This window comes from Arvicanthis niloticus, chromosome 5 (genome assembly GCF_011762505.2).
Source record: "Arvicanthis niloticus isolate mArvNil1 chromosome 5, mArvNil1.pat.X, whole genome shotgun sequence".
Taxonomy (NCBI): Eukaryota; Metazoa; Chordata; class Mammalia; order Rodentia; family Muridae; genus Arvicanthis; species Arvicanthis niloticus.
The window spans coordinates 71,901,808-71,924,940 of record NC_047662.1 but is presented as its reverse complement, the minus strand read 5'-3'; the positions used below and the strand labels follow the sequence as shown (position 1 = coordinate 71,924,940).

Below are 23,133 nucleotides of genomic sequence, written 5' to 3'. Positions count from 1 at the left end.
AATGTGATTATAAAAATATAATCCTATTCTACACCTTCTGTTTTAAATGCTAGAGGATACAGAATTCCACATGACAATGAATATTCCATATCATAATTTTAAGGCTGGGCCCTATTCCATAGTGGAGAAGATATTTTTTGAAGTCATCAAAACTTATGCTCATAACTAATATTATTGTCTTTAAGATACTTGGCTATGACCATTCCTGGTATTTGACAGATGACACAGCTTTTTCAAATGCTTTATTATTTTCATATTGCTTATTAACCAAAAATATTATTGATCTCTAAAATTTACTGTTTCTAAATATATGCTTTTTATCTGAATAAAAATAAAAATTAATCTCTTCTGAATGAAGAAATGAGCAGCATTTGAAAACTCTTCAGAAATTTATAAATGAATGTAGTATAGCAGGTGTGCTTCGATATAGGCTCTAGTTGACTACAATAAGAGTTAAAAAGAGAAACAGTAAAATCACAGACATATTGATTGCTTAATGCTTAGTTTACTTTGAAGGCTATATTTTCTACAGGTAATTATGTACTCTGGTGTTTAACCTCAGTTCTCTAAATGAAAACATTTACTATTTACTATGAGAAATGAGTATTGAATACTTAACAAGGATTATCGTATGTTAAATGGAATGTTATAAGAAAAAGAGTAATGGTGAAATTTAATTAAGTACCACTATCATGTATATAAAAATCATCACATCAAAATTTGATGTTTTCTGTTTGTGTGTGTGTGTGTGTGTGTGTGTGTGCAAATGGATACTCTCAAATGCATATGTGTGTGTATGTGAAGGCTAGAAATGAACCTGGGTTTTCTCAGTTAACAGACTCTCTAATTTTGTTGGTAGTAGCAGTTTGTTTTTTTAGATCACTCTCTCAATTTTCCTGGAACTTGCTGTTTGGAATTGATTGGCTGGCTTTGGGCCTCTGGGATCCACTTGACTCTGCCTTCTCAGTGCTGGAATTCCAATTGTGTGTCAGCATATTAACCATCTTTATGTGAGCTCTGAGGATCAAACTCAGGTCCTTATACTATCATAAGAAGCAATTTTCAATGAAAGCAACTATCCAGATGCTAGCTTTGCTTTCTTCTTCTGCAGGGTGAAGTGTCTAAATGGAATACAGTCTTGAATAATGAATGCTTAAAAAAATCTCAGCTGAGGTTATCAGACAATTTGGTGGGAGAGATTTGAAGTATCCAAAATATTTGATTATTGGTGTATTGTGCTAAACTACTGTTTCTGGCTTTTGATACTGGCCTCCAAATCGCCAAGTTGGTAGGGTCTGCTCATCATTATCCCATAGATGCTTTTGACACTCCCTTACAAGTCACAAAGCACATTAATGTTTTAAATACTGCAGACTCACCATTTTAGTGTCACCCTATTGCCACTGTCAGTACAGGAAAAAGAAGTTAGAAAGTCATGGTTGATATATACTTCCCACTGAAATTTGTTACAGGAAATTATACCACACCCAAGGACACATCTAAGAACACTTAGAGCATTTGATTTTCAAAAGTCACCTCTCAGTGGTCTTTTTTTCTGCTCTTCCTTTTATTAACAGATGCAGTAACTTAAATTTTGGTAACACAATTAAATTTGAGATTTTAGAGTAAACATTTGGTTAAAATTAAATATTATTATGCCAAAATAAGCTGAATGAATCCAGAAATTAAAAATATTGTTATTCCTATCATAGTTAAGAACTGCATGTCAAACTTTTCTATTTGGCATAATATAGAAATAACAATTTACTTTTAATGCTTTTTAGCCATTTCACTTGCTAGACTAATTTCTCAAGAACTATGTTGCATATTTTTAACTTTAAATGGAAGCTTTTAACTAAATAATTGAATTTCAATATAAAAATCACATGAGATTTATATTCTCTAGTTTCACCTAGAATGTGTATTTAAGTTTGTGACACTAATAAAATTCCAAAGGCCATTTTTGTCTGTATAACTGTCATTATTATATTGATTAGATATAGCAAGCATGTACATTGTAAATCACTGTTCAGATTTACGTTTAGGGAATCAGAAATAATATTGAAGGCATTTGATAATTTGTCTTTCAAGGTTAAATCCGAAAAGATAATTTCAAGCATTTATGAAGCCTAATGCAAAAGTGTGGCTCACACCAAACTTAATTTATCTTTTTCAATGATTTGTGGGGTTAGACTTGGGCAAAGATATGAAATATTGAGACATATTTAAACGGGAACAGGACAATTTAACATGACATGCATAAATAACTCTGTTTAGAGGATGTTTTGTGGAACTGGACCAGTTATTAAACTGTCAATGCCATTGGCACTGAGTTAGTTTTATCTCTGATGCACTTCAGGAAATTTCATTTCTCATAAGATTTTAACTAGGTGAACTTATCATTTTAACAATGTGAACTTATTTCATTTCAGCTAGTTACATTTGAAACATAAAGCATATCACAAACCACTATGCTAAAAAAAAATGGCCAGCTTAAAATATATTACCGTAACTTTTACTGACTTAATATCTTAAACTTATCAGGTCAAAGAAGGAATACTTTAGCATTACTGTGTGACTGATTAATATAGACCAGAACTTCAGTTAGTTGTTTTGTGAAATTAATAGTTATAGAACACATGCCATTTCTCCGGAAGCATGTAGAATATTCTCTTTCCCTCATCTCAGCTTCACACAACCATGCTAGCTACTTTAACATCATATGCAAAAAAATGCTAAAGAGGCTAACAAATCCAAGGACATGTAGCCGATAAGTGACAGAGTTGCGATTCAGTAACAACCTCTCTTAGTCTACATTGAGATATAGTCTTCTTCTCTCTCCTTCTCTCTCTCCCTTCCCCCCTCTCGGTGTGTGTGTGTGTGTGTTTGTGTGTGTGTGTGTGTGTGTGTGTGTGTGAGAGAGAGAGAGAGAGAGAGAGAGAGAGAGAGAGAGAGAGAGAGAGAGAGAGAGATGCAGGTACCTGTGTGTGTCAGAATAGGACATCAGATTCCCTGCCTTTATAGTTATAGGCAGTTGTGAACATGTATCATGGACACTTCCAGAAGCATACACACTATGCAATACTATCCATCTATAAATAAAAATAAAATCACAAACTTTCCAGGGAAATTGATGGTAGTAAAAAGATATTGAGTGGGACAATACAGGTTCAAAAAGACAAATATAACATGTTCTCCCTCATCTGTATTTACTAACACTTAAATTTGTTTATTTTAAGCTGATATGACTGTATTATCCAGGAAAGGAAAAGGCAACCAGGGAGAAGGAGTAATAGATAAGAAAATAAAAGGATACAAAGTGATTTGAAGGGGGTAAATAGGAAAAACAGTGAGGCAGCTTTAATTAGGAGGAAAGAGATAAATAAAGGAGGAAGAAGGAAGAGAAAAAGTGACAGTAAGGAAGTCTGAAAAAAAGAGAGATCATATTACTATATAGTTACCTAAAATTACATATAATACATATAAGTCTGTATAAGTATTTGCATATATGTATATAGTTTTAAGAAAAAGTTTTTATCTGAACTAACAATGTTTCCTTCAAGAGCTATAAACTATCTAACATAAACCTCAGCACCAGGCATAACAAGTTGCCTTTGAGTTGCTGATCAACATTCTTGAAGGAACCCTCACTTTTGGTTTCTTCTTAGATGCAGAAGATATTCCCAATGCACTTTAGACAAAGGGCCTAGAAAATCTGAGCTGGAACTAACTTGAAGATGTCCTTCCTAAGCAATAGCTTTCATAATACCATGAGAGGGAGGCAAATAATAGTCATACCCAGTTATATTAATATGAACCACAACACTAACCAGCATGGCACAATAATTCTAAAGATGGAATAATGGCATGCATACTTTGTGGTAACCAATAGCTCTCTAATTGGATTTAGGGCTCAATCAACAGAAGTGAAATAATGCCTAGTATTGATAACCTAGAAACTGCTGGAGTGGGGGGAGTTAAATCACATATAACCAATGTATAACCAATATATAACCTATACATAACCTATAACTGCCACTTACTAAACCAGCCAACTACCTAACTACATACTAAATTTTTATATGTATTGCCATACATAAATGTAGCCCCATCCCTCATCAAAGAAGCTTCTCTTTGCAACAGAAGACCATTACAGGAAATCAAAATCAATAAACATGTAAGGAACAAGATATTGTGTTGTTTTTAGTCCCAACTGATATATTGATAGTGCAGTTCCTGCACCTAAAGCTCATTGATAACTGCAGAGGAGGGGTTGCAAAGACTGTCATAGCCCAAGGAACAGGAAGTTTGGTGTGATATTGTGTTGTCTAGAGGTGTCAGAGATTCTAAGCCCATAGAGTCTCATCAGCAATGCTACCTAAACAAGAACAGGACAATGAGGACAACATTGGACATGCTAACATGGAAAGGTAAAATTTCCCAGAGTCTCAAGTCTAGAGAACATAATACAGCCACCTACAGAACTGTAAGAACGTGAGTCATTTCCAGAACTCTCCAGTTGATTATCTAATAGAAAATGGTCAGTCTTGAGATCATGTTCATGTAAGTAACATGACATGACCTGAGAAAGTTCTAGTTATGTATCTAGAAATATGTATGTATGTTCCACTAAATCTGAGATAGAGCAAGCAAGATATATGTGGTGAGAGTTGGAAAAAGAAAAGTGTAGAGGAATAATCATGTAATGCAGAAAATAAATAGAGATAAGACTAAGCTCCCAATTTCAAAGCAAACCATCAGGAATTGTAGATAAGTTCTAAAGGTTCCAGCCTAAAGCAATAATGTACAATGATAAATGTTAGGGCAAGACTGCCAGGCAATGTTTGACTGGTCAAATGCTAAACTTATACAATGTATTATTTATCAGACATATCTTATTTTTGTTTTCATCTTGGGAATAAATTTTATAATGTATAAGATTTTATTAAAATACAGATTTTTTACATAATATATTAATGACTTTGGCAAGAATTATCAAAAACACTTTCTAAAAAAATATAAATAATGACTTTAAAATGAAAACCTTTTAAATCTTATTTTGTATGAGACTGCCAAGCTTATCTCAGAAGCACAGCTCTTTTTATCTTTGAAGGGAACACATGTGAAGGAAAAGCCAAATGCTTCTATGAAATTCTGCATGTTTTAAGTTCTCATTAAATCTCTAATAAATACCTAAGTGCTAGAGTAGAAGCAATCATAGATACAGTCCTAGCAGGACAGATACTCTCCTTTGGGTACTAAATTTTACTGGGTCTCATCAATGTCCATGCGGCCTAAATGTCTCTCTAGATAAGATCATTTTGACAAATCAGGGTTTTTTTGGGGGGGGAGTAAGTTTTTTTATTGAATATTTTATTTACATTTTAGATGTGATCCACTTTCCCATTCCCTCCACCCAAAAATCCCTTATCCCATTCCCCCTTCTCCTGCTTCTATGAGGATATGTCCGCACCAACCCTCATACTCCCACCTCCCCACCCACATTATCCCCCCACACTGGGACATCCAGCATTCAATGGACCAAGGACTTCTTCACCCACCTATGCCTGACACTGTCATCCTCCCCTACATATAGAGCTGGAGCCATGGGCCCCTTCCTATGTGCTCCCAGGCCAGGCCGGTGGTTTAGACCCTGGGAGCTCAGGTTGGTTGGTATTGTTGCTCTCCTCATGGGGCCACAAACCCTTTCAGCTCCTCAGTCTTCTCTCTTATTCCTCCATTGGGTACCCCATGATCAGTTCAATGGTTATCTGTGAGCATCCACCTCTGTATATTTCAGGCTCAGGAGGACCCTTAAGTAGACAGCTATATCAGGCTCCTGTCAGCATGCACTTCCTGTCATCCACATCAGTGTCTACGTTTGGTGAATGCACAAGGGATGGATACAACTAAAATTTAAACAACAAAATAAACAAAGTTTTGACCATTTTACCTTCACACTATCATAAAGGCACACAAGCCACAGGCAATGATGGGAGCCAAACATCTTACTTTTTCCCATCAGCAAGAAGGTAAAAGAGTCTCCAAATACTACAAATAGGTAGGCTTTATGAATACCCATCCTGCCGCTGGGTTTTTAACTAAGTGTCTTCATGACAGCACATCACAGACACAGTTGCACATGTGTTTGTGTAGCACCAGTCACCACAGCTAAGTTGTGGAGTCAAGCCAGGTGCGTGGAACAGAGGAGTAGATGAAGGTAGAGTGCCTATGCAGTGAAACTATACTCTCAGCAATATTGATGAAGTCATGTCATTTGTAGGAAAATGGGTCCAAATTGAGATAATCAATCATATTAAGTGAACTAAACCAGTTTCTAAATGACAAATATTGTATATATTCACCATTTGTCATTCCTACACTTTATATAGTTACATAGAGTCATTTATGTGTATTTTAAAGAAAAGTACAATAAAAGTAGAAGTGTTTAGAAGCCTGAAGTGGGGATGAAGAAGGAGGCAGGAAGAATGTGGATAAATGGATACATGGGGGAATGCACAATGTTTAATGTACAACTATTAAAACTTCTTAATAAAATTTAAAATCTTGAATTGATGTTGTGTAGACTTTATATGATTTACAAGAATATCTTAAATGCCAAATAGATGAATTCAAAGAGATCCTCCAAACTGATGTAGGGCAAATGATGACACTATTTTAATTTTCCTGAGTTGACATTTTCCCAAATCAAGTTCAGCAGAGCTTAAACAAAGACAATATTTATCGTCAAACCTGTGAATTATGAATGAATATTTACTGGATAAAAAATTATGGTCATATTCTATAACTGTCAAAATTAATTCAATGATTCTTTATTTATTACTGGGAATTTATTACTTTTTAGAAATCCTGCAAAAATGTAAACAAGTTCACACAATGGATTTAACCTGTATGTGAATTAATAATTGGTAACCATGGCAAAATTCATCTACATCTCTTTTCCAAAACTCCACCAGCTGAGCTAGGTTGAGAGATTCTTTCAGTAACAATCTTGGTTGTAAGCTTCCCCCTTCCCTGTGTATTAGGAGACAGCATTAGAAAATATTGCTTTGAGAATAATTGCCTTTGATGCTGTGGCTTGGATTTTTTGAGAGGAGGTAATGGATGTTGAACTGAAGAAAAGATATAGTTCCTTTGAAGGGAATGCTGATAGCACAAGAGGAAATTTTAAGGTTATTTAAACAAACTCTGGATTGCAAATACCAAGCCACTGTGATTCTGAAGGCATTTCCATACCATATTCCAAGGGCTGTGGAAATTGCTCAAAAAGGGAGATGGAGAAAGACTTTGCTTCATAGGGCAAAACTAGGGAAGGGCCAAAATACAGATCAGTGAAAATATGAATAAAAGTCCACCTGATACTTAGCGTACATTAGAACTAATATCTATTCCTCCCAACATCACCTAGACAATTTATTCCTTCTTCAGAAAGAGGTATTGCACCACTGTCTATACAGATGTTGTGGCCCACTGTATAACTTGTTTCAGTGCTCTTTTACTAGGTAATGAAAACATAGTGATTCCAGAAGACTAAAGGTGAATTGGTCAGAAGCAAAGTGATTGGAGCCTTCATTGCCTTCGGGGACAGCACTCATCACTACTCTGAAGACAGACAACAGACTGTGTGCCAGTGATGTAGTTTTTAATATTCTAGTGTCTGTGGCACTGACGCTGTCAATACCATAGAAATAATTTTGAAATATAAAACAAAGCTTCTCATAATGTAGGATGAGAAGGTATTTTCAATTGACTATAGCAATATACACAAGTTAAAGACATTTTCTCATATGTACATTAAACTGTTCTATCAGTCATCAAAGTAGACTGATAAAAGAGTTCAAACTCCTGTTTGTATCCTCACACAGAAAATTTTCACACAGAATTTTCTCTGAATGAATAATTAGGCAAACTATATTCACCCAAATATGACCATGCATATATAAAGGAAAACATGGAGTATTTCTTACATTAAATATCTAATAATTTACACATTATATTAATTATATTAATTAATTATATTAATGCAACATGTAGGCCAAATGTCAAGTTAATATTTAAAAAATTAAGTGAATATTTTGGAGCCAAGAGGGCAGATAAAATAGATAGCATACAAATGACTAATTTCCATTGAAGTATGCACCTTTTCTGTGTGATTACCATATATAAACATATATATGGTTTATATATCACCATATATAAACACTGCTTTATGTTCATCAAAATACTCAAAGGTTCCTGTGAATTTCTTACATTTTCTTAGAAGGGAAGCTCTATAATGTTCATAGCAGGCTTTTTTTGGAATAGTCAAAAAGTTGAAATAACCCAAAATTCCCTCACTTGAAGAATGGATACAGAAAATGTAGTTCATTTACACATAGATGGAACTAGAAAATATCATCCTGAGTGAGTAAACCCAGATACAAATGAGCATGCATGGTATGTACTCACTGATAAGTGGATAGCAGCTAAAAAATACAGAATACCTATGATATACCACACAGACACTAAGAAGTTAACCAAGGAAGAAGGCCCAAGTTAGGATGTTTCAATCCCACTTAGAAGGAGGAACAAAATAATCATGGGATGCAGAGGGAGGGAGCGATCTGGATGGGAGAGGGGAGTGGAAGAGATAAGGGGGCATGATCAGGTATGAGGAGAGACAAGGGAGAAGTCCAGAGAGCCAAGAGAATAGATGTAAATATGCAGATGCTGAGGGTAGGTGGTGGGTGGTTGGGGTAACCTCCTGAAAAATCCCAGAGACCTGGGATGAGGGAGGCTTCCAGGACTCAATGTGAGTGACTTTAGCCAAAATGTCCAACAGAGGGGATATGGAACCTGAAGAGAACACCTCCAGCAGTCAGACAGGACCTCCAGTGAAGGGAGGGGGACATTAACCCACCTACAAAACTTTCAAACCAAAATTGCTCCTCTCTAAAAGAAATGCAGGTACAAAAATGAGGGAAAGGCAAAAGAAATGGCCAACCAGTGACAGGCTGAGCTTGGAATCCATCAGATGGGTGGTCACCAATCCCTGACAGTATTAGTAATGCTATATTGTGCTTGCAGACAGGAGTATGGCTGTCCTCTGAGAAACTCTACCAACAGGTGACAGAGATTCAGTTAATCACGGCCAAGCATTGTATAGAGGCCAGGGATCCCTATGGAAATGTTAGGGCAAGGATAAATGGATGGCAACCCCATAGGAAGCCCAACAGTGTCAACTAACCTGGAACTCTGGGAGCTCCCAGAGACTGAGTTACTAATCAAAGAGCTTAGATGGGCTAGACAAAGACCTTGGGTCGCTTGTATAGCAGAAGGCTGCCTTTACTGGCCTCAGTTCGAGAAAATGTGCCTAGACCTTCAGAATTCTGATACAAGAGGGAGGAAATAGGGCCCCTGTTAAAGTCAAAGGAAAGGAGGGATGAGGGAAAGAACTCTGTGAGGAAGGACTAGGAGGGGGAGCAATATTTGGAATGTAAATAATTAAATAATTAATAAAAATAAAATAAAAGGAGAATAAATGTTGAGATGTCCAATTTAACTGAAAAATAGATATTTTATAATCTAATAAATTAAATTTTTATTTGTTTAAAAAGGGGGGAAGCTCACAGAATTATCTTTTATTGCTTGCTGTCTAATAATAATTATATAATTTTATAAATATCATTTTGAATATTTAATATCTAATAATAAATATTAAACTATTTAGTAAAAGGTCCAATTGATATTGTTAACACATGAATATTTTTGATTGGAACCCTCACTGCATAAATCATTTGTGATATTACTCTCATTAGTCTGAGACTAGACAAATATATAAGGCATGATTGATTATCATTGTTTTGCAGATGACATGGTGACAAAATAGCAGAAATAATATAGACTAAGAAGTGAGTAAATGTTAATGACAGGGTGGATAGTTGGCTAACTTGTCTTAGTACTTATGAATTTATACAGAGGACCACACATTGGGTGGCTCATAATCACCTGATCCCTCGATTCAATGGATCTGACATCCTATTCTGGCTGCTATGGGCACATAGAAAATGGACCATTCACTCACACACTGTCCTAGTTTGCTTTCTGTACTATGATGAAATATTCTAACCCAAAGCAATCTGGAGAATACCACAGCTTTTTGTTTTCTTTTATTTTGTTTTGTTTCGTTTCTGGCTTGTGCTGGGTTGTGTTGTCTTGTTGTTGCTATCATTGTTAACTTCACACAAACCAGCAGTCTTAATTGAGAAAATGCTTTCATCAGTTTGGCAATAGTCCACTCTGTGGGAGCATTTTCTTGATTAATTATTGATATGGGAAGACCCAGCCCAATGTGGACAAAAACACCATTATGTAGGTAGTGCTAATGTGTATATGATAGCGAACTGAACAAGGGAGGGAACAGTTTTTCTTTATAGTCTCTACTTCAATTTCTTCTGCCAGGTCCCTTCCTTGTTTGTGAGCTGACTTCAATCAGTGATGAAGAGTGATCAGAGAGTTAGAAACTGACACAAATCTTTTACTCTTGAATCTGCTTTTTGTGGTGTTATATTGTCATAACATAAACCTAAGGCAGGAAGGAAAGCGTTTATTAGAATCACACTTCCTGACCACAGTCTATCACTGAGGAGAACAGGGAAGGAATTCAAGCAAGGACCTAGGGCAGAAACTGAAGAAGGACTGGCCATGGAGAACTCTGCTCACTGATTGCTTGTTATGGCTTTGTTGGCCTGCTTTCTTATGTAGTATCCAGAGATGGCATTATCCATAGGGGAATATCTCTCTCACATTAATCATAAAAAAGCTTCACAGATTTACCTACAGGCTAATTAGACAGAAGCATTTTCTCAAGTGAGGTTCCCTCTTCCAAGATAACCTCTGAGTTTGTATCAAGTTGGAAAAAATAAAGAACAATGACAACAGCAACACCAACAAAAAGGCCCACGAAACTAAGCAGCTTGCACAGAAATAAACTCATGAACATGTGTAAAAATAATAAATAATTTTAAACCTGAACACTTTATTGTGTGAGCTTGTACATAAATTTATAAATGGTTTGGTGATATTCTAACAGGCTTATGCACATAAACATGAGCTGCACTGCTGTTAGCTTAATATGTTTCTAAAAATTCGGTTGTAAAAAAACTATAAAACATGCTTTTCCCTCACTTTGAAATATCTTTCATGGCTGTAAATTAGCCTATATCATATTTATAAATCTGAAAACAGAAGCCTGACGATGATCACTGACGACACTAACATCCACTGCTTGGCAAGATTATTCTGCTTGCAAAATCCAAATGGATTAGAGAAAGGGAGAGAGGACGCAAAGGGAGAGAATCCTTTTGAACTAAGGAAGTCATGTTTTGTGGATATGTCAAACTTTACTTGTAGGGAGGCTTCAAGTGAGTAGGTCCTAGTAAGTCTGTGAGAATATCGTGCACAGAAGTAATAAAATGAGATGGTTTCAATTGTCTACCTTCTTTTCCTAATAATGTAGGAATGGGTTAAGTGCAAAGATCATTAAAAGAAAAAAAAGTGGGCAAAGAAAATAAAAGGCAGGCACATCAAAATAACAGCTAATCCAGATAGGAAAAAGAAAAACACTCTTTCCTCAAAGGAACAAAATCAAAATCTTAGCTCTATTGTTTCTTGGTTGTCCACAAAACTAAATGGTAAGACTATGTTATTGAAGGCTCCATGATCACCAAGTGCTAGATATAGATAATTCAAGCAATAATGTCAGAGCATGCTATTTAGGCTGCTAGGGAAGTAATGATCATTGGTTTTACTTACCTGATAACCCTTTGAACTACAACACTAATCTTTCAGGCCAACTGTTATCATAAGTATATTAGTAGCATGACTATTATGGAGACACCTCCTATTTCCTGATTGACTTCAAGGTCCATACTAAAAGGGGAAATCCATACCTTGTACTGTAAATTCCATCCAAAACTATAACTGAAGTTGTCTTGGGCCATACGGAGGAACATAATATTGTTGCTCAACTAAATTTTTAGGGCATCGATTTCCTTTTAAATTTCTGCTTATACTTGAAGACAAATCTACTCTCAGCCTTTATCAAAGGAGTTTTTTCAAGTGAAAAAATTAAATGCAGATGTAGGGAACGATGACCACATAAGATACTGAGAATAAAAGACAGGTGATGGCTAAGCCGTTAAGTTGGCATTTAAACCATTCCTGTAAGTCTCAGGAAACATTGCTGAAAGGATGCAAGATTCAAAAGGCTGGAAAATGTCATGACACAGCTATGGGAGGCAGGAACTCAGAGCAGCTGTGCCTACAATGACTCCACGCAAACCAGCTGAGGCTAGATGCATGACTCATGAGGCCCAACCACTTAGTCTTGAACATTGAAAGATTAAAAAATATGGAGCCATAACACCAAGTTGCATACCTACTGGTAATCCCACCAAGCTCAAATGGATAGTTCTAAACTCAATGTCACTCGAATGGCCCTATTTAAACTCTCTGGCACAAAGAAGTTATGAATATGGGAAAGACTGTATTGTGCATAGGGCCATAGCCTTTGGTGTCATGGTTGATCTTCATTGTCACAGTAGAATATAGAATCTCTAAAACCAATCACCAAGGTGGTCTGTAAGGACATATTCAGAATGGTCTATGGAAAGGAGAAGACTTACCCTGGCTATGGGCAACCTCATTCTGTTAGCTACCGTTTCAGAATGAATTCAACAGTGCATTTAGCACCGATGTTCGATGCTCAGCTTTCCTTTAGGCAGTGCCAAGCGGCCAGCTGTTTCTTAAGCTCCTGCTGTCATGCTCTGCCTTTCAAAATAACCATTTTTCCCTCAGGTTATTTTTTGTGAGATATTCTGTTATAGCAATAAGCAAAGTAACTAATATATCTGGTCACCAAGAAAGTCTCATGCCTTATAGAAGTAAAAAAAAAAAAAAAAAAAAAAAAAAAAAAAAAAAAGACTAAAATGACTAAAAGTGAAAATCTGTAAGAAAATGCAGATAACGGCATCTTGTAAACTTTATAATTTAGATTCAGAAGAAAACCCTCTGATATAGATCTGATTAAGATCAAGTCTCAATGAGCAGAACTTATTTGTAATTGTAGATAATTGTTCATAATCTTAGATTTTTTTATGTTACTCTATGAATAAATGTTACTCTATGAAACATTTATTTCCATTTGACTGATATTGTTATACAATTCATATACTGGAATGACGACAGCATCACCTGTTAAGTCTATGGGGTTCGGTATTGCATATATATGTGTATATATATACACTTATATTTATAAAAAACTCTTCTATGGAAGACAAAAGTATCTAAATTTACTCCTAATTTTTTTTTTGCTGTTCCCATTCCTTTAACCTCCCAAATCTATATATTTAAAAGATATGAACTATATGTGTATATGTGTGTACATGTGTTTGTGTGTGTGTGTGTGTGTGATTTTGTGTGTTTGTGATTCTATGTGTATAAATATGTGTGTGTCTCTGTGTGTGTGTGGGGGGGGGGGAAAGGTTAAGTTCAGCTGCTGTTTGTTAGATACTGTCCACTTTAGTTTTGAGACAGTGTCTCTTATTGACTTAGAACTTGACAATTTTGCTGGGTGGTGGTGGCACACGCCTTTAATCCCAGCACTTGGGAAGCAGAGGCAGGTGGATTTCTGAGTTCGAGGCCAGCCTGGTCTACAGAGTGAGCTCCAGGACAGCCAGGGCTACACAGAGAAACCCTGTCTCAAGAAACCGTGTCTCGAAAAACCAAAAAAAAATAAAAAAAAAAAAAAAAACAAAAAAAATATAAAACAAAATAAAACAAAAAAAAACCAAAAAATCAAAACTAAACTAAACAAACAAAACAAAAAATTACCAAAAAAAAACAAAAAACAAAACTTGACAATTTTGCTAGTCTGCCTGGCCACAGCCTCACCAGTACAAGGATTACAAAAGGATCACCATATCACTTTAACTCAGATTCTGGGTTAACTCAACTGCCATCGTCATGCCTACATAACACACTTGAGTGACTGAATGTATCCTTAAGTTGCTATTAGCATTTTAAATGAAAAAGATGAAGGGGAAAAACCCTTGAGAAGAATGAAAGCATTGTCTTCTATCTGTATTGTTACACATTTAAAATAATCTTTTGGTTTGGTTAAATATACATGCATATTTTGAAATAACATATATGCCTTTCTCACTTCTATAGTTGTTACTGATTTACACTCCACTCAGTAGGCAATGAAACCCTTTGGTAGTGTATAGTCACCCAAACCACAGGTTAAAGTTTCTCTTAAACTATCAGAGCAGCAGAAGGGAATCAAGAAAAAATGATTTAAAAGTTATGACCAGAGTGCAAGAGCGATTCCTTTGGATGTATTATTGTTACTGAGGTTAAGGCTTCAGGTAATTAAACTTCCTTGGATTAGGAGAAAAATGAACAGTATTAGATGGATTTCCTACCACAATAGGGTTTGTCATAATGAGAGTCCTTTATGCTAGAAGTAAAGGGCAAAGTGCAGAGCTAAGCTGCTGCCTGGCTATTTTGCAGTACAATGAGCCTGCTGTCTATTCGAATAATTCTGTGCTTAAAATATATTATCATATCAAATTCTCTTAATACCACAGAAAACCATCTAAAACTGTTCTACAATGTGTGTCTTTTAAGAGAGGCTTTTCCATGTCAAACATCCAGGATGGATTTTTCTGGATGTAACACAATTTAAATGCATAAAATTCTCCAACTTGCCATTTACTATGAAGATAATAACTCTAATACAAAATGTAGCTAGCATTACTCTTGCTCAATTTTACTATAAGCAACTAGCTAATAAACTTGTGGACTTTCATACTATCTATCACTGCAGATGTTATTACAGACAAACCCTAGAGCGATTTTCAGAATTTCCTTCTGAAAAACAAAAATCTAACAACATTATCTCAATCTATAATATTATAATTAGTTTTGTCTCAATCCAGGAGCAATTTTGTTTAAGATTTCAGTACATTCAAATAGAATCCTTGAGATTAAGTAAGCTCTACATAACTTTCTGATATTTACTGTCTATTCCTGTTCATGAATTTTGTCCTATTAAATCATTTCTAATGTCTAGAAAAATTTCCATTAATTTGAGAAGTTCTTATAATATTGTCAATTTGTGGGGAGGAAGGTGTCATTAGTCCAGTTGTTAAGTAAAAAGACTATTTGATCATAAAAATACTATGAAATATGCCTTAATAGTTCTAATTTTTATGCCATTTAAATCATGTCCTATAAAATCCATCCTGATTGACATAAAAAAGCTTCTCTTAAAAGCCACTCACTAGGGAACAGTTTTAGATGGCTTTCTGTAATACTAAGATATATATATATATATATATATATATATATGCATACTATGTGGGGTAAAGACAATGCTCTGTAAAGTAGAATGTCCAACATCAGAGAAATTACTGATGTCCTTTATTTTATGAATTTCATTGAATGTATTCATTTTACAAAGTACAGTACTATGTAAAAGCATTTTATGTAAATTCATCCTTTATACTGGGCATGCTATGGTTGCACATATCATGCCTGCTCTTTTTTACAATTCCCAAATTTCCTCGGCCCCTTTCATTCTTTAGATAGTTTCACTCCTCAAGTTATTTGCATATTCTTGATTTTATATAGCTCTATAAAATCTGAGAAATTCACATGTAAGAAAGCATGGTAATTTTTTTTTCTAATACTGGCCTTAATTCTTAACATAATTATCTATAGTTGGACCAACTTCCTGAAAATAACAAAGCTTCATTTTTATGATTGATAAAATCTCAACTACACATGCATTTTCATTATTCATTTTTCTGATTCTTTAACTCAACTATTGACATTTGATGTTGTAATATATTTTTCTATAAATATAGTTATGATGCCCATTATTTTAATGGAGATAAGTCAATTTTTGCTAATAAACCACCGTTTGCTATTAATTTTATATTTGTCTTATATCATGAAAATGGTGCTAGGAGAAAAAGGCCAATTTGGGCAAGTTTTTTTATTCAGTTTTATAGTGGGTTATAAAGGAGTGGGGGCAATATGCAACATTAGCATTATACAAACAAAGAGTAGTGGTGGATAGAGAAGTTTTGTAGAGGAGACAAAAGCATCAAGATGAAAGAGTACAGTTGCCAGCTATTAGAAAATGACAATGACCAAATGAAATCATTCACATGTATTCCTTTTATAACTACATGAAAAATAGCCAAATATTGTGGACTGTTCACATGTAGTTTGCCATTTGAAAGAAACTGTAAAAAAGAAGAAACTATACAGCGAGTGCCTCTTACACTGACAAAGAATCAAAATAGAAACAAATTGATTTGTAGTTTTTTCTTATGCTACAGAACAATAATGAAACCTTTACTGATCATATTGCAATGTGCAATGACAAGAGGATTTTATAGTAACAAATGACGAGTGACTTGGTTGGATAAAGTAGAAGCTCCAAAGCACTTCCCAAAGCTCAACTTGCACCAAAAAATGTCATGCCAACAGTTTGCTGGTCCATTCCTCTACAGCAGGGTTGTAATGTTGGCAACACTGTTACATTTGAGAATTATTGATGAGCTACAATAAAAACTGCAATGCCTAAAGCTAGCATTGATAACAGAAAACCCTAACACATTTCCGTGACAAGGCATGACCACATGTTGAATATGAAACACTTCAAAAGGTAAATGGATGGAGCTGTGATGTTTTGGCTGCTCTATCCTTATTCACTTGGTCTTTAGCCAACTGACTATGTCGTCTTCACACATCCTGCCAATCTTTTGAAAGGAAAACATGTCCACGTCCAGCATGATGCAGAAAATGTTTTCCAGGAGTTCATCAAATCCCCAAACACAGGATTTTGTGCTGCATAATTATTAAAATAGCTCAATTTTTTTTTAAGTTGGCTAAATCAAACTGAAGGCAGTGGTTCCTATTTTGACTGATAAAGAGTTTTTGAACCTAGTTGTAATGATTTAAAATTAATAATCCCAAACCATAATTTTCTTTACATCAACATAGTATATAATGGTAAGATAAACTACAAGACAGAAAATTCAATATTTCTATATTTAAGATTTATTTGGTGTCTATATTATTTATTTTAAAGACAATTATATAGGCTTTTATTTTGTTTTATTTTGTTTATTTTGTTTATCTATTAATTTGACTTGATACTTGATGATATTAAACTCAACCATTTATTTGTGGTGATTATGATTTGGCTACTTGGTAACACTGGGGTACTGAATTTGGACAGCATCAGAGTGTTAGCATGAACTGTGGTTTTTTTACACCTAATACTCTCATATCTATTTATCTCTATCTCTACCTCTACCTGTACCTCTACTTATCCTATACCTATCTCTATTGTCTATCTATCTATCTATCTATCTATCTATCTATCTATCTATCCATCTTTATCTTTATATCTACATATCTTTATATCTATATATCTATAATGAAATACTACCAGGTTCTGTGTGTAGATGTGAAAATTATGCTTGTTTGTATTTGATACTCTAATCAACACGAAGTGATCTTTTTATCTCTTATCCCTTATTTTGATTTGAAAGATTATTTTTTTTAAACAGTAGGGCAACATCTGCTTGGTTCATAGTTCCGTTGGCTTGGAATAACTTTTTCTCTAGTTTTAACATTGACTCTGTCTTTGCTGGTAAAATATACTTTTTTGAGACAAAACAAAATACAGATATACTATGTTTTAATTCAATATGCTAGTCTGTGAAATTTTTACAATTTTAAATTTATTTTGGGTATGTATATGGGCATATGTGTGTATCATGGTTCACATATAGAGGAAAGAGGACAAATTGTAGAAGTCAGTCTTCTACTACAATTATGTAGGTTTGAGAAAATGAACACAGGTCATTTTAGGAGGTAAAAGAACACAGGTAGTATAGTATACTAAGGTCACAAAAAAAGCAATGTCACACCAGAAATTGGTGTTCGGTTCATAGCAAAATGAAGAAAATAGAAAAGTAAATGTGGAGAAGCACAGAGTAGAGGAAAGCTAGAAGCATGAGGCAGCTTTAGCTGAAGGTAAGAGGAAGTATTTGTATATCTTTCTTCACAGCAATAGATTTTCAGTAAATATACAAACACATGGATATTATAGATCTCATTACTTAATAATGCATATGTCAAAGAAGAAATCAAGAAAAGAAAGAAATAAAAATGTTCAGGGCTGAATAAAACTGAAAATGTAACACAATAAAACTTCTGGGACATATTGAAAATAATCATTTGAGGGAAATTCATAGCTCTAAGACCCTAACAGAAAAATATCAGAAACAGCCAAAGAAGTGACTTAATGGTGAAACTTATATAAAGTTTGTAAAACAAGAACAATTCTAAACCCAATTGATTGGAAGAAATAATACAATTCTGAGCAGAAGTCAATGAAATGGGAATAAATAAAACAATTCAAAATATCAGCAAATCTAAGAGGTGGTCTTTTGAGAAGAGAAACAAGAGTGAGAGACCCTTGCTCCAACTAACTAAAGGAAAACAGAGAGGTCCCAAGTTAACAGAATCAGAAACAAATGAGGAAACTTTACAACAGAGGTAAAAGAAATTCAGACTATTTTAAAAGAATACTTTTAAAACCCGTGATCATTAAGTTAGAATACCTGAAGAAAATAAATAAATTTCTCGATCCAACTGAACTACCAAAATTGAACCAAGAAGGCACAATATAAGCAGACCCATATGGACATTAAAATTGTAATAAAAAAGGCTTTCAAAAAAACAATGTTTAAGACCAGATGAATTCACCCGAGAATTCTATTAGGTTTCTAAAGTAGATGTACATCCAAAACTTCTTAAACTATTCAAAACAACAAACACATAAGTAATATTCCAAAGCTCCTTCTATGATGTCAGGATCATGGCAATACTAAAAACAGATGAAAACATACCAAAAAAAATAAAAAATAAAAAATGAAAAGAAAGAAGAAAAAATACAGATCAGTATACCTGATAAACATGAATTCAAAATTCTCAATAAAGTATCTGCCAACACAATATAAATTTGCTACAATAAAGAAAGTCATTAAATATGTAAACCACATGAAAATCAGTAGTGCCATGATAATTTCAGAAGATGCATAAAATGTCCTGACTGAAGTCAACATGCCTAAATGGTAAAAGTAGATAAAATTGAACTAAATGTAATGTATTCTGGCACAATGAAAGTTAATATAAGAATCCCACAGACAACATCTTCTCTAATAGAGGAAAATTAACAGAAGTTATAAAGGGGACATAGATGTCTACTCTCTCCAGCACTTTGTTTCAATATTGTGCTCACAGTCCATGATTTAGCATAAGGCAAGAGAAGGAAATTAGAATAAAAACATGAAAAGAAGTCAAACTGCTACTACTTCCACATGATATAGCATTATATATTAGACATCTCCAAAATACTATGAGAAAATTGCTATAAATACTAAATAAAGCAATGTGGTAGGATACAGAGTCAACTTGCTCAGATAAATTGCATTTCTATATGCCAAAAAAAGTTTATGTAGAGAGAGTAGACATATTCCATTCACAATAGATTCAAAGAAAATGAAATATATAGTAATGAATCTAGTCAAAGAGGTGAAATACCTTTCTAATAAAACTTTAAACCTTTGAAGAACAGGGTAGAAAAAGATAATAGAAAAGAGAAAACCATCTCATGTTTATGCATTGGTGCAAATAATATTGGGAAACCCACCATTTTACTGAAATCCATTTATATTTTCAAAATCTCCATATCATTCTTCACAGAAATAAAAGTAATCCTAAAATTTATAGGGCACCCAAACAAACCAGAATGTGTAAAAAATAAAAAATCCTGAGCAAATAGACCATATCAGGAGTGATATAATTCCAAAAGTTACAAACCTTTTATATAGCCATAATAATAAAAAATAGTTTGTGACACCCACAAAATCAGGCATGTATAAGAGTAGACCAAAATTAAAGAACAAACTGATGAGTATTCGGAATTATGGTTATCTTATATTTGACAAAGTTGACAAAACAATCAAGAACAGATAGCGTCTTCAAACATGTTGCTGAAAAAACTAGATGTACCGTGAGTGAAATTAGACCTGTATCTATCACCTAGACAAAAAATAATTCCAAGTGTATCAAATACCTCAACCTGATATAAATCTTAATATCCTGGAGAAAATGTTTACTACTCTATATGACATGGATGTAGAAAAAGACTTTCTGTTGCAAGATATCTGATCACACTGTGTACCCTAAGATTGTGTTATTTACTAGAAAAAGCTGTTTTTAGCTCTGATGTGGCTCAGTTCTAAACACAAATCTTTAATCCAAGGACTTCCTTTTTATTGTAAGCAGGATTAAATAAAGTCAATCATAGGTCAAGAGGCTGAGAAAACAACTGATTGATAGGGAGTGAACATGGGGGAAAATCATAGAGAATAAAGGGAGGTCATGAGGATGGATAGAGAGCCTCTCAAGAAGTAAAAGGGAGGAACATTCAGTTTGAAGGATTTTTTTAGATGCCCTGGGGAAAGAGTGCTTCCTTTTGGGACATAAGTTGAGAAGGAAGGTCAGCTGTGTGCCTTCTCTAATACCACAGAGAAGTGTAGTTCTAATCCCCTCATCAAGAAAGATCTTTGAAATTGGGTTTAATGCCTTGCTTGTTCTTTGACTATTTGTGTTAATTGTCTTGCTTGTTCCTTGACTATTTGCATCTATTGTATTACTAGATCCTCAACCTATAACTGACCTTAATACATGCATGTAATTAAAATGGCATTAAAGAAAAAAGGAGGAGCGAGGATGGAATAGGAAATTCTCAGGAGGGGAACTGGGGAAAGGGGATGACATCTGAAATATAAATAAATAAAATATCCAATAAAAAAGAAAGATCTTTGTAGCAGATGGAGACCAGTACAGAGAGAATCGAAACAATCATAAAGCAGCATAGTGGAAAGCTCACGAGGCCTCAAGCCTATAGGAAGAGCGACTGCTCATTCTGAATTACATCATATGTGTACATATGTTTCAGTAATGACCATCCAGTATGAAATAACTAGTTGGTATGCCCTGCTCCAGCTCTCAGCATTTCTTAGATGCCTGTAGTTCATTGCACAATGAATACATTTACAAAATAACCCCTGTGTCTAAGGTCAGAGATCATTGTTGAAGAAGAGATGGAAAGGCTATAAGTTTCAGAGGATCAGGAAATCAGTTTGTAAGACTGTGTCTCCTAGGAATAAAACAGCTACACCTACAAAATCTACCTTCTATGATTTCCTAAGCATAAGCTGAACATGGATGCCATTATCTAATATGAATAGATGAAGAAAACTCCTGAGGCATCAAAGCACTACTTTGAGTACTACTCAAAGTCCTATGAGCAATGAAGAAATGCTGCAAGCCAGAAAAGAGCATGTCATCTGATTATCTCGTAGCAAATGGTCATTATTTAAATATGTACATACATGTGACATCATTCAGACTCAGCTGGTTGTAGTTATATATTGAGGAATACATTCACACATATAAGTATGTAACAACAATAAGTGTAAAACAGGACAACAATTTGATGGCATGGAAGTTATATGGCAGTGTTTGAAGGAAGTATAGTAAAAGGGAAATGATGTGATCATGTTATAATCCCTAAAATAATACATAGAAAGATAGAAAATGGAAAAAGAAAGGAGGAGAAAGACAGAATGGGTCAGTCCTCATCAGCTAACTTGACATTGGATATTAAACAATAAAGGAATGGACGTGAAGAAGAAGCTGGAAACAGTAGAGTCTGGATGTGGTCTTTTGTTTGCTTTACTTTTTTTTTGGCAAGATTGGGCTATAGATATAAGTCCTCTAAATGGTTATTTCTTCATGCCTTTTTGTCAGAGGTGGCAGTCATATCTCTGGACAGCCTATCCTTGCCTTTGTCAGAATACTTCATAGTCATTATTCACATCAGTGGTAATTACTCAGTGTGTCACATTGCAGACACTAATTCTACTTCTGGGAGGTTCATTGTTTCTGATATTAGGTCTGCCATATAGATACAGTTACCTGTTTCCATGAGGACTGTTTCTGAACAGGTTTCCACTGTACCGACTATGTTATGGTTTAATTTATTTGAAGCTTATAACAGCAAATGTAGTTGGGTCCCTGCCTTCACAAATTGTTCATGGAGCTATTCTTTTCACGTCAAGGGGATAGAATCTATTGTGATAGGGGAGTCTTGGTGGCAGGAAGAAGAGGTAATGGTCATATTATAAGGGCAGCAAAGAACCAGAAATTCTAACTCGGGACAAAACAGCAGCATATCAACTCCTGATATGGTTTTGCTGCCAATGAACTAAAATAGTAATCAAGAAACAGTGGCAGGGAAATAGCAAATATCAGAAAACCAAATAGCTAAAGGGCTTCAGACCCCACATTTGTTAAAGGCAGACTTAAGCCGAATGGAGATTCTGGAATTTTAACAGTACTAGATTTGGATTAGAAAGTGAAACTCTAACCTAATTGCTTACAATGCAAAACACCTGTACTTAGTAATGATAAGATTTGGAAATGTCAGGATTGCTGACTCCACCATGAAGTCATCAAATCAAGTATCTATCAGGACTTTCGCTCTTGATTTCTATATTTTAAAGTTGCAGGTATTAAAGTTTCTGCATCAGCTCGTTAAGGATTAAGTGAAGTATGCTTTGTGGGTACAAAATAGAGTTGCTGTTTCTTTGCTCATGAGACTAAATTACTTTTATTTTCACAATATTGTCATTATATTCCAACCTATAAAAATATTTGATGGTCTATGTTGTGTTTTATAAAATAAAGAGAAAGGAAATATGTTTGGTGGATATGAAGTCAGGTGTAGGGGAAGGGGATACCTCTGCAGGCCCATGCTGAGGCATCCCTTCCTCCTGATGGACCAGCCACTGGTTGGTATAGTATAATTTATTCATGGCATGGGTAGGGGAGTTGAAAGGGTAGTGGAGACAGAGAAAGGCAGAGAGTAGAGGTTGGTCATGTGCACATGGAGCAAGGGGGGAGAGGAATGGA

General features: G+C 34.8%; 1 protein-coding gene across 1 annotated transcript in view; it reads right to left on the bottom strand.

Moving 5' to 3' along the window:
• The window catches only part of Ptprd (protein tyrosine phosphatase receptor type D), a 1,324,101-nt gene that overhangs the window by 1,184,897 nt on the left and 116,071 nt on the right, over positions 1–23,133 (bottom strand). The gene's annotated exons all lie outside the window — the stretch shown is intronic.